At 40.1% G+C, this 16908-nt stretch overlaps 1 protein-coding gene and 1 long non-coding RNA gene across 2 annotated transcripts in view; both read left to right on the top strand.

The window, feature by feature from the left end:
• LOC116700081 (BMP/retinoic acid-inducible neural-specific protein 3) overlaps nt 1-16908 on the top strand; it is a 119070-nt gene that overhangs the window by 93851 nt on the left and 8311 nt on the right. The window lies entirely within an intron of this gene.
• On the top strand, nt 103-15354 carry LOC116700086 (uncharacterized). Its single transcript, XR_004334566.1, has 3 exons — nt 103-113; nt 15185-15193; nt 15284-15354. It is a non-coding gene; the product is annotated as an uncharacterized LOC116700086 (long non-coding RNA).

The raw sequence follows: 16908 nt of genomic DNA, 5'->3' as shown, positions 1-16908 counted from the left end.
AGTAAGATACTTAACTTTTTCCCCAAACCATGATCTTTTCCTAAACCTAAACAAGCACTTTTTTGCCTTAACCTAACAAAGTACTTTTGTTTCAATTAATGTCATTAGGAGGAGTCATTGGCAAACAATCCTGTTCTATCGTTTGGTATGAGGATGTGTTGCTGGATACAGTACTAATTAAGATACACGGACAGCTTTGACAGTGACACAGATGTTGCTTGTTGGCTAAACCATGCTTGTTGGGTTAGCCCCTTAAAGCTATCATGTGTAGTTTCTGTCGCCCCCATGAGGAATTCAAAGTAATGACAACACCACTGTTGTTGCATCCACGTGACACAAGCCTTCCGTAATCGCGCACGCGCCCCCACCCTTCCTCCCCACAGTGACTTGTAGCCAAGGAGGACACGGTGGAATAAAAAACATGAGGGACTTTTCAGAAGAGGTAATTATCTTCACTCGGGTTTCTGCGAGGGAAAGTCACCGGACGACTCCATGTTCTAAGCATTGCCACACTGAGAAATACAGAGAGAGTTGTGTGAAGCTGATGGTCTTAATTAGCTTTGTATCAACTTATTTGGCAATTGTTTGAATGTAACGGACTTCATTAACATAAAAAAAGTTACGCTCTAAAGCTTTAAAATAGCTCACAAGGCGAGACACAGATGAGCTGTTCAAAAAGCCTCCAATGACTTTTAGAGCAATCCTTTGGGAGGATTATGGTTTCCCAGTAAGATGAATAGTGGGTGGAACAGTTGAAAACATGCATTCAGCCTTTGTTGAACTGGAGTTGCTGTGTCTCACTAAACCCAAACAATCAAACATGCTTAAGCGTTGTCAACTGCATACTGCATATGTGTTAAAATCTTCCTTGATGTGTGCATTTTGGTCAGTCGGGATGTACATACGGAATGTGGATGTTTCCATTAAGCTGTAACAAACGGGGGATAGCAGGCTAACATTATGAAAATTAACCTCACAAAGTAAAACAGAAATAAAATGTTTTTATGTGTCCGATGTAGATTAAAAAACGTTCTAACTTGTCTGCTGTTTAAGAGTTGACTTGCACTGTGTGTAATATATTATAGAATGCAGCTAATACCCAGTGCATATCAGATTTTACAGCTGTTTTAGGGAAATTGCTCCAGTCTGTAAGCCTTAACATAAGAAGCAGACTCTACATTCACTGGCTGTTCCATCATGAGCCAAACCTACTATGAAGGCAGCTTAAACAATTAGTGTCTCAGTCATTCAGTAAGCTGTGATTTCATTAATGAAGCAGCTGATTCATTTAACAGTTTATATCTGTTTACATCAGCCAGTTACTCAGTCGGACACAAGTCATTATGATAAGATGATCACCTTTCATTTCACACCAGATGACAGATATGTACTGTATAACCCCTCATTACTCACCTTAGCAGTGACACCTTATTGGTCGGAGATAATTGGGACCACATTTGCTATTCACAAATTCACAATGGGTCCGTCATTGGGATTTATAATTATTTCCGTCTGTGTAAAAGGTTAAGCGTGGGAGGAGGAAGACGAGTCTTTTTCAATTCTTCAGTTTAGCTTCTAAGTAGCCATCGCTAACGCATGCCAGATCTCCTGCAGCGATCTCTCTTTCAGCCAATCTCTTTAAATCGGCCTCTCTTTCTCCCGACCCTCCAGCCCCCACAGGGAACAAGGTAATCCCCATTGCTTTGGTACAGAGAGCTCAATGCAGCCCAAGCCTTTTGCAAACATCCTACTGTACTGAAAGGACAAAGATTAATAGCTCACTATGAGCTTTTCATTGAGAAGAGACATTATCACCTGTAATTGCTAACATGCTTGCCAAAGGACAGGTCTGATAGGCTGAATAAAAGGCTGGCATTGCAGAAAAATAAAAGTGTTTTGATAAAAAAAATAGAGACTAAATTTAGCATCAACACTTCAATTGTTATATAATTGACCATGGGTGAAAAAGAGGATGATTTATGTTACCAGGAGGGTGATTTTTGTGCGTACTTGTGTGTTGGGTAAGTACCCATAGAAGTCTTTAACAGAGGCAGAGTGTATTAGTGACTGCATGAGTGCCTTTATGTTTGTGACTGTGGGGGGTTGCTGGGGATTCAAGAGAAGTACATTTTATAAAAGGTTTACTATCAAGCAAGTAACAGATCAAGGTTAATAAAAAACATCAAATATACGCAACAAACTTAGAGCAAGAGAAATATTTCACCTGCTGCGTTCAAAGGAACAGTAATTTAAAAGCACAGCTTGTAAGAATCACAAGGTGAATGCGCCCAAGGATTGAAAAACAAAATGGTTTTCCTTAGGCTGAAAGCGGAGGGAAAAAAAATCAGATCGTTCAGCATGTTCTTCAGTCAGTTCAGGCAGATAATGCTTCTGAGAACACCTGAAACTCAAACTGACATTTGACACTAAAAAAGGAAACTTTTAGACTGATAACCCTTAATAAGAAATCAGCAACAGTTGAAAACAATCTGATATTTAAGTTAATTTAGTTGCTCCCAAAGGCTTCAATGAGCTTTGCAGATTTTAGAAGATGCAGAATATTAGGGAACAAAACAACTGACGCCTGAAAATATACCCAGAATAGTAGCTGCCTTTAGGTTGGAAGTGGCAAACAGGAGGAAGGGAGAAATCTCAGGACGAACAACAGAAGAAGAAGAAGGATCTTCTGTTCTTCCAGGACGCACAGACATGCAGTAGATGTATTTACAGAGTAGACCCAAATAACCATGATAAAAATACCAATGGCAACATGTTATATTTCGCAGATATTTGGTCATAAATCAAAGTATTGTGCAATTTGAAATTTGGACCTGATGATGGCACTAAATGAAAAGCCATGTTCCCCAATACAGCCTATGGGGAACATGAACACATGTTTGTATTGTGCAGAAACAACTTCTCCGAATCCAAAGAATCAACCACATCGTGCTGCTAGATGAATAGTCATGGAATTCATCTTCCGGGATTCAAGAATGTCTGAGTTTTAGCGACGTGGTTAAGATGACTAAAACTCATTGGGAAATCTCATTAAAATGGAAGGAGTCTGTCAGTCTGTCCTTCGATTTTCTTGACAATCACTAATCCGATCGACTTCCCACTTGTCAGGTGTATTGCTGAGTTCCAAAGGACGTGCAATGTCAAGTGCGAGCTCTTTAGATCTACAGGACATATTTATTGGTAGTGCACTATGTACACACTGTGTAGTGTATTAAGAAGAGACCTACATTAATTGTTACAGCGTCAAACAAGATGCAGGTGGCAGGTGTATTGCTCAGCACCCAAGAAAGCAAATTGTCCCGTGTGAAGTTTTCAATTGGCACTGCGCTAGTTAAACATGAATTACAAGAGAGAAAAGCACTAACTGAAGTCTTCTTGTTTTTTTTTGCCTTGAGATACAGTTGACCACCATTATGCATTTAGCATTTCACATGCACAAATACATGTTCTGCATCATTTTAGATAATGCTCAAATGATTGCTCAAATTCCAGTTGCTTTAACTGAGCATATGGAATGTATTTTTCACAAATCAAAAGTGCTGTTTAAAATCTAAATATGAACATGTAAAGTGCCTCCAATTTAAGTCATCTCCGTGATGCTGTTGCTGTAATTGCTGCCCGTTCTGTTAGATAGCCTACTTATCCATTTGGCTTCATAACCTTCACACTCAAAAACTCAGTGATAATGTAAAAGGTGTAAAAAAAAGAAAAAAAAAGAAAAGAGATACATAAACAGCGTGGTGCTATAACTTGAGATCGTTTGCAGCTTGAGCGGGTGCACCGTTAAAACCCATCTGTCTGCAGACGAACGCAGCGTTTGGCCCATCTGGGTTCCCTTTGCTATCTGAGACCTTGAGAGTATTCAAGGTTAATGCCACATTATTAGGCACAGCCATCAGACCCAAGAATGACTTCCCCTAATGTATAGGGTCTGCAATTGAAGGAATGCTTTGCACTGGTTAAGTAGGGGTTTGCCATCATGCAACCGCCCTCCACTTATCCTTTATTAATAATAGGGTGGCTGCTGCAGGCTTTCTTACATGCTGATGAGTGGAACTAAACAGACTTACAGTAAAAATGTGTTTTTATCCTGTACCGAAGAAATAAGTAAAGACATAATTTCCATATTCCTTTGGGCGAACAGAGCATGAAAACATAATTGCAAGTCACTCATGCACAATGCATTATACAAATTGTTAATTGATGACTATGGTCGTATGCCTGATGGAATACTGTGTATTGTTAGCTAAGGATGGCAGATTGAAAAAGAGAAAATAACCCTAAATACCATACATAGCATAAATAAGCAAATAATGATAAGAGACAGCAAGTAAAATAGAGGAGGAATTAGGTAATACAACATCAGAACATTTTCTCATCTTCCTTTGCTCTCTGTGTGGTTATAAAATAGAAGGTTTACACACTCATACAGATAAAGAGAGTCAAAGGACTGATTAACAAATACGTCTTCTCTGTTTACAAGCATATCAAGGCTGTGATTTAATGTATTTTGTAGGGTTGATCATTTGTTTTATCATGTTACCCAGCCAGTATTGGCCATTAATGCATTGCTCAGTAACATGCTACAGTAATGTAAGTTTTGGGTGGGTAAGGGCAGGTTATACTAGGAAACAAGTGGTTTATAGTTGTTCAGCCAAACTGGAAGGTAGACTGAAAATTGAAAGTGGGAAGATATTGTTTAGACATAGGTGCCGATTTATGTTTTCCTCCGTGGGTGCACACGGACGCACGCCCTTTAAAAAAATTAGTAGTCAAAAAATGTTTGCATTTCTGAACCTTAGGAAATGGACAGCAGCCGAAACGAACAAACACGCCTATTAACTCAATAATAAAGCCGTAAAGTAGGCTATCTTTCAACTCAGGACAGCGTCACTTCTCACGAATACAGATAGGATTGGAAATGAAACGTTTAACTGACATGTAACCGCAATCAGCTTCGTGAGAAATTAAGAATCAATGGAGCAGGGGACCGACAGAGACATAACCAATCACACAGTTGGTGCTCCACTTAGCACCAACTGCAATGTTTCATTTTAAATGAATGTATCCTACTGGCAGTCTGCACACATGGGAGCTCAGTATTATTGGTGCCTATGCGTTTAGATATGGAGATAAAGGCGCTCATTTTCAGACTTCTCCTGGAAAACCTTCATAGTGTTTCACCTAGTTCTTCACCTACAAAGTAACAAAAAAAAGTTGTGTACCTCAAGACAAAATAGATCTGGAGAGAGAAGTAACTGGCAAGCTACCAAGCCGCTGGTGAGCCTGCATTCAGGAATCACTGAGGACCTTCTGGATGGAGTCACTAAAAAGACCTCCAAACTGTAGGCTGGGTGCTGGTTACACCATCTTGTCTTGTTTTATTTCTACTCGTTTAATATGGAAGATGTGACATTTGGGTGTGGTGGCTTAAAGTTTTTTTTAAGGTAGTCTTGAAGCAACGATTCATATGAATGGGGATAATTGCAATAACACTCGGACAGTTTCAAAAAGGGAAGTTTTGTGGAAAATGAGAGTGAGAGAGTTCTCCACACATGGCCAATCAGTGCAAGCAGATGTGATTTTCAGAGTCAGAAAGTTACAAAAATTGTTAGATACAGCCGGTAACATTTCAGTCCCCTTCCTACCTTCACTAACACACACACACACACACCCACACACACACACACACACACACACACACACACACACACTAACACACACACACACACACACACACACACACACAAATCAGTGCTGCTTGACAGTGATGTCCCACATCCTTCATCCATATACCCTCAAATGTGATCCCCACAGCGACACCCAATAGTCTGCAGGCGATAATACCCTGCAATGTCACATCTTCAGACAATATCTCAATCATGGTGGATGTCAGTGGAACTGCACCACCAATGTTCTCCCGTTATCTAGCAACCGCTGTTAAAATGTCCTTGAGCAACCTTCGGTTGCTCCACTGGAGCAAAACTATTTTTTTTCCCTGGGCAGCTCCCAGCGGCTGACTGTGCAAGGCTGCACTTTCCCGGACAGCTCCCAAATGCATGTAACCGTACAAGTGTGAAGCAGAACATTACTGAAAAGAGCATATGTGTTCTGTCAGCCCTCCACAGATAAATGAAGAAGAAAAAAAAAAAAAAACGAGCGAGAGGTTTTTTTGCCCCCAGGTGAAAGCAGTGACAACCCCCCCCCTTCCCTCTCTCCGTGTTAGCCTAAATCCATTATCCATTTCTGATCTCTCAGCTGGAGTCAGGGAGGTAGTTCATCTTCAAACAGCTGGGCTTAGGGCACAGTGGCCTCCTAAGGTGTTTGTTTCAGCTAGGGCCGGCCAAACTTGACCTGGAGGATAATACAGTGCCATGGTGAGAAGAAAGAGTAACGATTTCACTCATGCAGACAAGAAGTAGGCCATGGAGGTCCTAAGGCTTACTGTGTGGGGTTTTACTTAAAGGTTGATTGGATAAAAAGGAAGGACTTGTATGAATGTAAATGATTTTGTGTTTATGCTGAATGTTTTATTGAGATCATTTGTGAGTGGTTGTGTGTGAGTTAACAAAGTGAGCTAGTGAGTCAGAAGTAAAGTAAGAAGAAATCAATAGTTTAATGAGTTGTTTCACTGCTTACGGATCTAATGTAATAATTTTGTTGACAACTAAAACGGTTACATGTTTGACAGTCAATGTCACTTTTGGAATTTTTCTTGCTTTATGTTTTCCTGTAGCTTGTAATGTTGAGGCAACATGCTCTGCAGTTGGTGAATCATTCTGAAAGAAAATTACAAGACTTTAAATGATCGAACACTTTTAACTCTTGCATTATATTTACAAGGTAGTTGTAGATATTGCTGAGATATTAATGTACATTTCATATTTGTACTTATATTTCTAAATAAACTGATTGGTTTCAAACTCGCTTTCCTCTGCAGGTGTCTGCAGGGTAGGGCCTTACTAATATGTGCAGATCAGGTTTTTGGTATTGATTACCCACCTGTACCCTTCTTTCTGTCACTGTGGTCAGATAGAAAACGGAGACTCACTCACTCACTCTCTCGCACACACACACACACACACACACACTCATTTCCTAACTAGACTCCACTAGACTCTGAGAGGATATTTTCCCTTCATTCACCCTTAAACCCGTTCCCCTGTGTCGTTAAAGGGAATATTAACCTTTAATAGTATAGAACTGAATAATAACATCTATTTGCATCTGAGAGGCTGCATGCCGCGTTCTTACTGGATTGGACTCCCTTACTGGACTAATTGCACTTGTTTAACTTCTGGCACAGTGTAATACCTCTTTCTAACTTTTAATGTGTAATTCTATTTATATTAATGTACACACCGGCATTAATGTGGTTAAAAGGGCATACTTCTATACTTTGTACGTAATATGCACCGACACTATTCTTTGTGTGGTTTGTTTATGTGCTTCTGTATCTGTCTGTCTGTTTATACTTATTTTTGGCGTCTCATTCATTCCCTAATTACTGCTAACTTTCCTACTTACTCTTGCTTGATGTAGTATCTTCTGAACACGGTACATTTTTTCACTGGCAGTACAGATGAAGCTGATTGGACACACATCTGTAATTGATGATGCAAAAATAGATTAGTCCAAAATTTGTTGTTTTATTATTTTGCAAGTGTAGTCAAAAAGGTCCCAAAAGCAAACCCATGCATGTACACACACACAAACACACACTCACTGACACTGACATATTTGCATAATCTGGTTGGTATTAAATGCAGCTTATATACAGGCTGTTAGGTTCAGGATGCTTTTGTTGAGCTCTCCAATGTGTGTATTAACCTCGTGACAGGGACCACCTCTTAGTTCTCTGAAAGAATAGGTGTGTGTGTCTGTGATTTGAACGGTGTGAACGGTGCTCTTCTATGTCTGTATGACTGCAAATATGCAATTTGCATACTGAAAGTAACATTTCCACTAACGTGACATTCCTCAACAAAGAGGAGCCATAAGCAGCTATTAAGTGAAAGACATCATGCTGGCTGGTGTCATCCTCTCTCTGGCTTTCACACCTCCTCTTTTGAACAATTTGTTTTTATTTCCCAGCGTCTAAGTGTCTCTGCCTTTTATGTCAAGTCAAGGCTTTTATGCCCCCTCACCAACCTTGATAGAGAAGGAAAATGGTGCTTCTAGTTGAGATTGATCCTTTTTATGGCTTGGTGGAGGCTGAGGGTACCACGCCAAAGATTTCTTTTCATGTTACAAACAACTGCAAGAGTCCAAGAGCGCACCCTGATAGTATTACTTCCCCGACGTGTTGTGCCTGTCCACATGTTGGTTTCCCGAACCAAAATGATTCCCATTTCTCACTTAGGCAAAGGGTTGGAGAAGGAATGCCAGGGGATGTGTTGGACATGTTGAGTGTGAATCCGACACACATGTTTGGATTTGGTTGTGTGATAACATGTCAGGCGTTACTGAGACCCGCTTCAGTTTCATCCAGATGATGCCACCCCAGTGCAAAGTAGCTTGTCTTTTGTGGGATTTAGTTGCACCAGGTTACAATCACTCAGCTTGGAAAGCCAGACGTCCCTTGCAGCAATGCCTGACATAGAGGGAACTGGGCTGTCATTTGGGCCATTTGTATTCCACTGAATACTAGAGCTTTGGGTGAAGAATTTGAATGAGAGCTCTGGGTACAAAGTGTCCTCTAGGGTGACTGACACAGTAGTGTAGTCTAAAGTAAAGTATTGTAGTAAATGTAGAAATCCTGGAGCATTCCTAGCGGGTACACTGCGTATCACGTAGATTACACCACCACCACAGGACTGATATAACAGGATTGGTAAGAGTAGACCACTTTTATTATTCAGGTCCAAGTAGTGTTACTTAAGTAAAGTTAAGTTGCAAGTAACTGTTTTACTGTTTGATTATTTCATCTTTTAATATCATGTCCTGAGGGTAAAAAACATTGAAACACTAATGTCTTGTTGTTTCACCTGATCAGTAAGCGTTTTGGCATGTAATGATAGGATATCCTCCACAAGCCTAAATATTTCAAATGTTGTAAAAAGAAACTTATTTGTGACTTTCACACCAACAACAGTGTACCACCTCTTCTAATTTAATATGTAGGCAAGACAGGCTAATAGAGTTACCTGGAAATGGTTCTCCATATTATGCATATTATATTATATAATGCGCTGCAGATCTAGAACAGCAAACATTAAAGGGGAAAAAGACTGGAGCACACTGATGTTTGCAGTCTCTAATAGTGGAAACACACTAATGTTACCATGTCATCACAGTAAAGCATGCAGCAAATACATGTATGGTTAACCAGGTGTACTTAAAAATGACCTCAGTTATGCTTTTTCTAATGCAAACTTTTAATTAAACAGATGAATGAATGAAGAGGGTATGCAATGCAGCACATGCATCAATATAACTATCAAGTTGCCTTTGCTGTACCGTGAAAAGCAGCTCCCACTGCTTTCCTCCAAAAAACTCCATTAATGTTCTCTATGTAAATACACTGACTACATTTTGCATATAGATCATGGAGTTCTAAAAATACAATACTCAAATCGAGGTCAGCACTTGATCTATGCTTAAAAAAAAAAGTCTGTCAGGTCATATTCTGAGGCAACACTGATGTAAAAGCTGCATAGTTTGTACTGCTAGGATTTAAAATCTAACGTAAATCTAAATGTAAGTTTTATGCATCAAAACTAAATATGAGCGTGTGGAATGAGTGAATTCATTTAAAAAAGAAACATTATTTCAGCATTCAGAAGTCACTTTCTCTATTATAGGAGCCACTGTATGTGTCTAATATTTGGGATATCCTGTCATACACCTATGTGAGTATGTACAGTACGTTCATTTTTATATAAACATGATAAAACACAGCTGTAGTATATTTTGTAAATATCCCGAAGCCTTTGCCTCTGCCAAGATGAATGTAACTTGAATTATTCTTCTCATAATATATAGATTAGTCACTGTGTAGTTATGAATTTATGAGTTCAGCTCAAGTTAAGTATAGACAGCGCTTGTGTCCTTTTTGAAGGATTCAACTAATTATGTAAGAGGTTTCTGGAAAAACTGCCCGTCTTTAGGGGATTATGGGCTAATCTAAAAACTAAAAGCTTACTTTATTAAGAAGCAAATGCAATTTGAGTGTATCACTATGAATCACTCAACACATAATCACTCTCCCCTTTTACTTGTTCCTTTCTGACAGTATTTACAGATGTAGTTTTCATCACTGTGTAAAACATTTACACTTGATAAGCATGTGCTTTATTTCTCCAAAGGGTTCCCAGATCCACAATCAAGACTTGTCCCCTGTTTTTTTCATTATATTATACATATATAATTAAAATACTCACATGTAGTGGTAGGAATTATACTCTAGTTAAGTAAAGTGTTATCTAAAGTACTGAGCCAGTGTTCTAACAGATCAATCCACTGAGCAGTGACTGACTTCAAAAAGTGCTTTAAGTCTAGTTTTTAATAGAGAGCCTCTGTAGAGACTGCCAAACATAAAATCGTCCCTGCTAACTATTGTGTGAGCAATGTCAGCGATGTATGATGGATGGTGCATTTAATGTGCTAGAGACACTTTGAAGTGATGGAGATAGCAGCTTACTCGACAGCCCTGGACCCTCTGTTTTCCGCTGCGTCTCTCCCAGCCGGCGTCACCGCAGAATAAAAAAAGGAAATCTCTGCCGCATTCGCCGGAAGACATCCCAACTTCAACCTTAATGCCTGTCATGTTTGCAACTGAATTAAAGGCACAGAGGAAGACAGATGATTATTGAAGTTGTTGTTGCGCGAAATCATGTGGGATTTAATGAGAGGTTCTTCACTTAGATGTAAGTGACAGGAACTGCACAAAAAGAAAGGCATCTTAAGGAAGGAGAGATGTTCCAGACAGCTGTGTTCACTGCTACATATGACAGGTAGTTGGAAACCCATCAATTCTATCTAGCTGGGACTCACAGTGACAGTGAGTATATGCAAGGGTTAACTGATTCATGTTTTTTTTTTCACAGGATATTTTTATTATACGCAGGATCAAAAACAACAATATCTTAGCGAAACTGCAACAGAAAATAATGTTTAATTCAAACTTTTTGCAATGCAAACTGAATATAGGATGGACAGAACATTGGATGCTCCAGTATATGTAAGACAATTCAATAATCTCAAGTATAAATATCAGGCAGGGTACCAAATATGTACACTCGGGAGATATCCATTATCCTCACAAAGGAAGGTGAATGTTATTACAAAGAGACTTGCTCAGAATCCACATCAGACAGTTTCCAATGATGGCTTCTTAGATGGTCCTGTGTAACAAACCATCTGGCATGTCAGGTTAATATTTAGTGAGAGATTTGGGTAATTTAAATAGACGCGTACAGTCTTTCAAATAAAAACGACAAAATATGCCATCTCTGACTACTTCATTCAAGTTAGGGGACGTTCTTTGCTATGGTTGCAATAATGAAGGTTATTAAAAGATCATCCATTCATCCATCCATCAATCCATTCATCCATAAGCTATCATCCATCCATCCATAAACTATAGCCACTTATCCTTCAATTCGCTAGAGGGCTGGAGCCAATCCCAGCTGACAGTGGTACACCCTGGACATATAGCCATCTTTTTTTGTCGTAAACCATCATTCTGTGTGCAACATAAATTAGAAAACAAAATGTTATGGCAATCCATCCAATATTGTCTGGATTTCATTTTTGGCCGACATTGTTATCCCTAGAGCCACAATACTAGCTTTGCTAAAACCAAAAAGCAGTTGAGTTTGGTTGACTTCTCTCTCCACTACCACTGTACTGCGTATGACTGTTCAAATCCCGGCTCAGATTTTATTTATTTTTTTAAACCCATGTCCTTGTAGAGAGTTCAATGAACAGGCTTCAGCCAGCCAGTCACTTAGCTGTCGCTTCTGCTTGATGATGTCATGAATCACTAACTCAGCCTAGAGATGGAGATTTCAGGGCGGCGCAGTGACCCATTATGGGGAGAAAAAAAAGCCCTGGCCTCTTTATCTTATAGATTTTAAGTGAGTCAAATTGTCCATAAATTTGGGACGTGGAGTCATAAATGTCAGGAAAAGGAGGAAAACAGACAGACAAATTCCAAAGCGTGATGGCAGTGCTAATGATTACTTCTGAGGATGTTAGGGGTGTGTGTGTGTGGGGGGGGGGGGGGGGGGGGGGGGGGGGGGGGAGTTATAGGCAGAATGAGAGAGCAGAGCGGGAGTGATTTGAAAACAGAGAGAAATAGGGGGGAGGTGGCTGATGGACGTTTATGAATGTGTATGTGCCACTGTGTGTGAGTGAATGATTAATAGAGGGAAAGAGAGATGAAGACAGATGCAGGACAGAGGGAAGGAGAGTATGTTAAAGATGAACTGAACTGGAATTTGAGTAATGGTGATATAACAGACGTATTTTATTTCTTCTCACTGGTACAATGATTAAAATGGGTACTGTACCATTTTATACTGTATTGCCCCTGGCGGCAGTAATGAATTGTATAGGGCTAAAGCAGCTGGGGTTCCGATACATTTCCACAGGCTACCTTTGATAAGAAAAAAACAGTCCTCAACTCATGGCTAGCGGCCTTAAAACTGGCTAGAGCTCTGACAGCCTCTAGATTTCGAGTCTGTAGCATTTTTTAACAACAGACTATTTAGAGAGCTGTACTTTCGATACAACAGCGTCACTGGTGAGGTTAAGTCCAACAGACTGAAACCAGAGGCCTGCAGGCTCCAGTGCAGGGCAGACCGATAGACCAACGGCAAGTAACACCCCCGATACCACCTGCCGCAGACAGGGCGCTGAAACGCTCACGGCAGGCAGAGGACAGAGAGGTAGCTATGGTTACCTGTTATCAGCATACTATCAAGTCTACTAGGCAAAGGGCTGGTGAAACTCTTGAATCCTCTGTGCATCTATGATCCAACTGGGGTAACTCTCCTACATGCAGCTAACAAGCGATCCCATTGGATGAATTTGTCCAATTACATTTTCCATTTAACCACCTATTTTCTTAAACGAACAGGACCTCAACTATGTTTTTCTATTTTCTCTAAATGCACAAAATATATAACCAGTCTATTTCCTAAAATGCATAATGTGCTTGGATACAATAAATGAGAGTGCATGACAGTAAGCTGCACCCACACCGGTCACTGTCACTCCCCCCCAAACGATCCTGTACTGAAGGTGGAGCCTGACAGGTCCGAGTGTTCCTAGTAACATTACCAAAAAAGTTCAGGATGCTGCAGAAGCTTAATAGACGTTGGGATAAACAAGTTTTTGAAATGGTTAAGTCTGCAGCGAGGAGCTCCAAACCTCCTACCTGATGGCAGCAGCTTATATTCTGTGTACAGAATGTGAGACGCTTCACTAAGAATTCTATCGGCTTGACACAAAGAAACCTGTTCATAAATACTTGGCATGGATAAGTGCTCTTTAACACCAATGATCTTCCAGGCAGTATGAATCAATCGGAACAGTTTAGTTTTCAACTGCACAGGGAGGTTGCCAAACCAAGCTGTGATACCGTACCTGACCCGGCTCCCCAGGGCTGCTTGATAAAATATCCACGTACATTTTTTATCGACACCATGAATCCGCAAACGACCTAAGAAATGCAACCGTTGCTGCAGTCTGCAACAGAGACTGTGGACATGTGTGCTCCAGGTTAGTGACTCGTCAATAAACACCAAGATATTCGTATGAGTGGGCCCAAGTTATGGATTGGTTGTGGATGACCACAGGCCTGTGGTCACCGACTCCCCGAGGGTCAAACACCATCTCTTCAGTCTTGGAAACGTGTAGAACAAGGTAATCATCATCACACCAATTCACAAGTTTGAACATTTCTGTCAATGGCTTGTTGATCTTTACATTGTTAGTTAGTTGGTTTCCTATCCTGGCCTGGGCCACACATTCATACGGTTTGATAAAGTACTTATTGGACTTTAACTTATCATTGAACTTACAATAGAAAGTGTAGCTGTCCTCAATTTAGGTCATCCTGTACGTCTCATATCCGTTTTTTTTCTGTGTGTGCGCGTGTCCGTTGCGGGGAGAGCGCTGACAGGAAACAGCAGCAGCTTTCAGCCATTTTAGAGTGAAAAATCATTACAGGGGACTTTGATGTTAAAATGTATACAGATTGGCAGGACGGTCTGAAATGTGAGATGTGCGAGTCACACACACCTTCATATCAGAAGCAAGGAAATGAATTTGGCAACACACATGTGTTACATCAACCCGTTCTCACCCCCGCTTGGTCAGTGGCTCTCAGCATCACACACCGGCGCAAAGTCTGGCACGTAGGACTGTGGGAAAAATTTGCGATAAAGTTGTGGTGATTGGTCAAAATTGCAAGTTGCACTTAACTCACAGGATAATTTACGTGAATCGCAAATTGCAAATTCCTGGACAAACTGAAAGATACAACATACAGTACAGTATGTAAGGCTGAATTTAAGGGGACATCTCTATAAGTCCAACATATCTAGAAGGTTGCTATTTGGCATTAAGGCCTGGAATTCAATAGCAAATGCAAAACAAACTAAAAAGATGCACACAAAAACTAAAAGTAAATGAAAGCTCAATAATAAAAACTTTTTAATTGTGAATAGATGAAAAATATACTATTCCAAAATTAAAATTAAAACAAAATTGAAAGCTAAATCGATAGAAATAAAAACAGGTTTTAAATTCAATGTCAGGAAAGAAAAGAGTAGTTTTTTTCAATGTCAGCAAGTCAGCATACCGGTATTCATGTTGATAAGTTTGACAGGTCTTCATTTGCGTTTACCTAATAATTTCAGGTGAGATTCACTAGCGTGCTTTAAAGTGGCCTTGCGTTTGCATGATTCTTCATTTAAAGCATATTCTGTCTCTGAAAGCAGCTGGAGAGACACTTTTATTCCACTGGAGCAAAAGTTTATTGAGCAACGTTTCCATGGCATGCATTAGTTTGAGCTTTAAATGGTTGAATTTGTATCCTGTGCACTCAGTCTTTTGTCCTTCAAGCAACGAACTCTGTACATTCAGCTCACCGTAGCTTTTAATAATTTGTGAAGATCAGTAGAGGTGACATGAAACAAGCACTAAAACAGACGAGCTGAGCAATGTGCATCCAGAAAACAGAGTCATAACACAGTTAATGTTGCCCTACTAATTCAGCCGCATGTCCGTACAGAGAGGAGGGAGTGACAGACAGATTAGTCTCGCTCTGCCAGAACTTCCTCCAAAGCACGCTGAAGGAGTCTGGCTACTCCACACAGCATTCGGGGATGAGAGGAAAACATGCTTGTGTTTTAATAACATTTCTATAAACCAATCTGAATCGTCATGGGCGGAGCTAAACTTTGCACAGATCCGCTGCAAATAGTCATGTGAGAGAAAACTCAGATTGGACAGATAGTCTACCTAGCTGTCTCAATTTACCCTGCAGAGATCTGAGAAGAAGTCAACCATAGTTCTTATAAAACCACAGAATTTAAAATTCCACCACAAAGAAAGCGGAAAGAAAACAGAAAATGCATGCATCCGGCAGAATTCCCTGCAGCATCGGAGCAATCCCAGAAGTGGAACGCGAAGGATAGAGACTAGAGACAGATAGTCAGGTAACAACTCAAGTGACACACCGAGACAACCCCGACTCGCGTGTTCAGAAGAAAACGATCAGACCGCGGGAAACAGGCAGACACAAAGAAAAGGGTGGAGAGAGATACACCATTGTGTCATCTGGGATCACTGAGCACTGTAATAGGCTTGAGTCTCATCAGTTGGGCTCAAGTCGGCTTGGCTGCAGATTTCCTCTCTGTCTCCCTGCCAACAACAGCGCATGGGAATATCATTTTCCAGCAGACCCAGCACAATCCTAAAAGGTCTTACTTAGCTGGCTTGGGGAGAAAAGGAAATAATAGGTTTGATTATCCCAGAGGCTTCTTACTGGCAATATTTGCCCAGTGGTTCATAATGGAACTCCAGTAATCGTACCACCGGAATGCTCTTGGCAAAAGCCAGCACACAGTGCGAGCTTTGTCCTCTGTGCCGATATTATTCTCAGTGTAATTTACTCAAAGGGTACCCAATCTTTTTATATTGGAAATTCTACACACACACACACACACACACAGACACTCATGAAATATAAACCATTTCATTTGACAGCAGCATTTGAATGTCTCTCTTCTATTTGCCCTGGGCAGTAGATGTCCATGTGTCTAGTACTACAGAGTAGGTGCTGTTGAGACTAAGGTACCCACACTGTTATACCAAATTAGTTGACTTTACTAGAAATTTGCATGAGACCAATTGTCTTAAAATGTTTACATTTTTACACAAGGTGAAACTTAACAGGTCGAGTTGTATTAACACAGAGCGTTAAGTTGATGCAGTAGACAAATCAAGTTTACATTACTAAAAATCATAAGTAAACATAATTTTTTTTTCTTTTTTTCTGGAGTCATGTTATTTAAAATCGGCATGTTAAGTTAAACTTGCAGAGAAACATTACAAATATAAAACATGAGGCTACTTGTAACTACTGAAGAAATCACTTGTTTGTATAAATATTGCTTATTTTCCTTTATGACAGTATGATTTCAATACATCTGTTCTAAAAAAAAAAAAACAATCAACAAAAAACATTGTAATTTTCCAATGTACTGCACTGCATGGAAAGTTTCATTTAGGAGACAGTTACGGATTTCCAATCTGTGTATGTAACACTGAACACACTGATTACCCAGAGACCATCAGTCCCCTCCCGGGTCTCAGTCAACGTACAACAATAAATAAACATCAACACTAAATCAACCATACAAAACTAAATCCCAG

This window comes from Etheostoma spectabile, chromosome 13 (genome assembly GCF_008692095.1).
Source record: "Etheostoma spectabile isolate EspeVRDwgs_2016 chromosome 13, UIUC_Espe_1.0, whole genome shotgun sequence".
Classification (NCBI taxonomy): domain Eukaryota; kingdom Metazoa; phylum Chordata; class Actinopteri; order Perciformes; family Percidae; genus Etheostoma; species Etheostoma spectabile.
The sequence above is the reverse complement of the archived record's forward strand: the minus strand, read 5'-3'. Positions and strand labels throughout refer to the sequence as shown.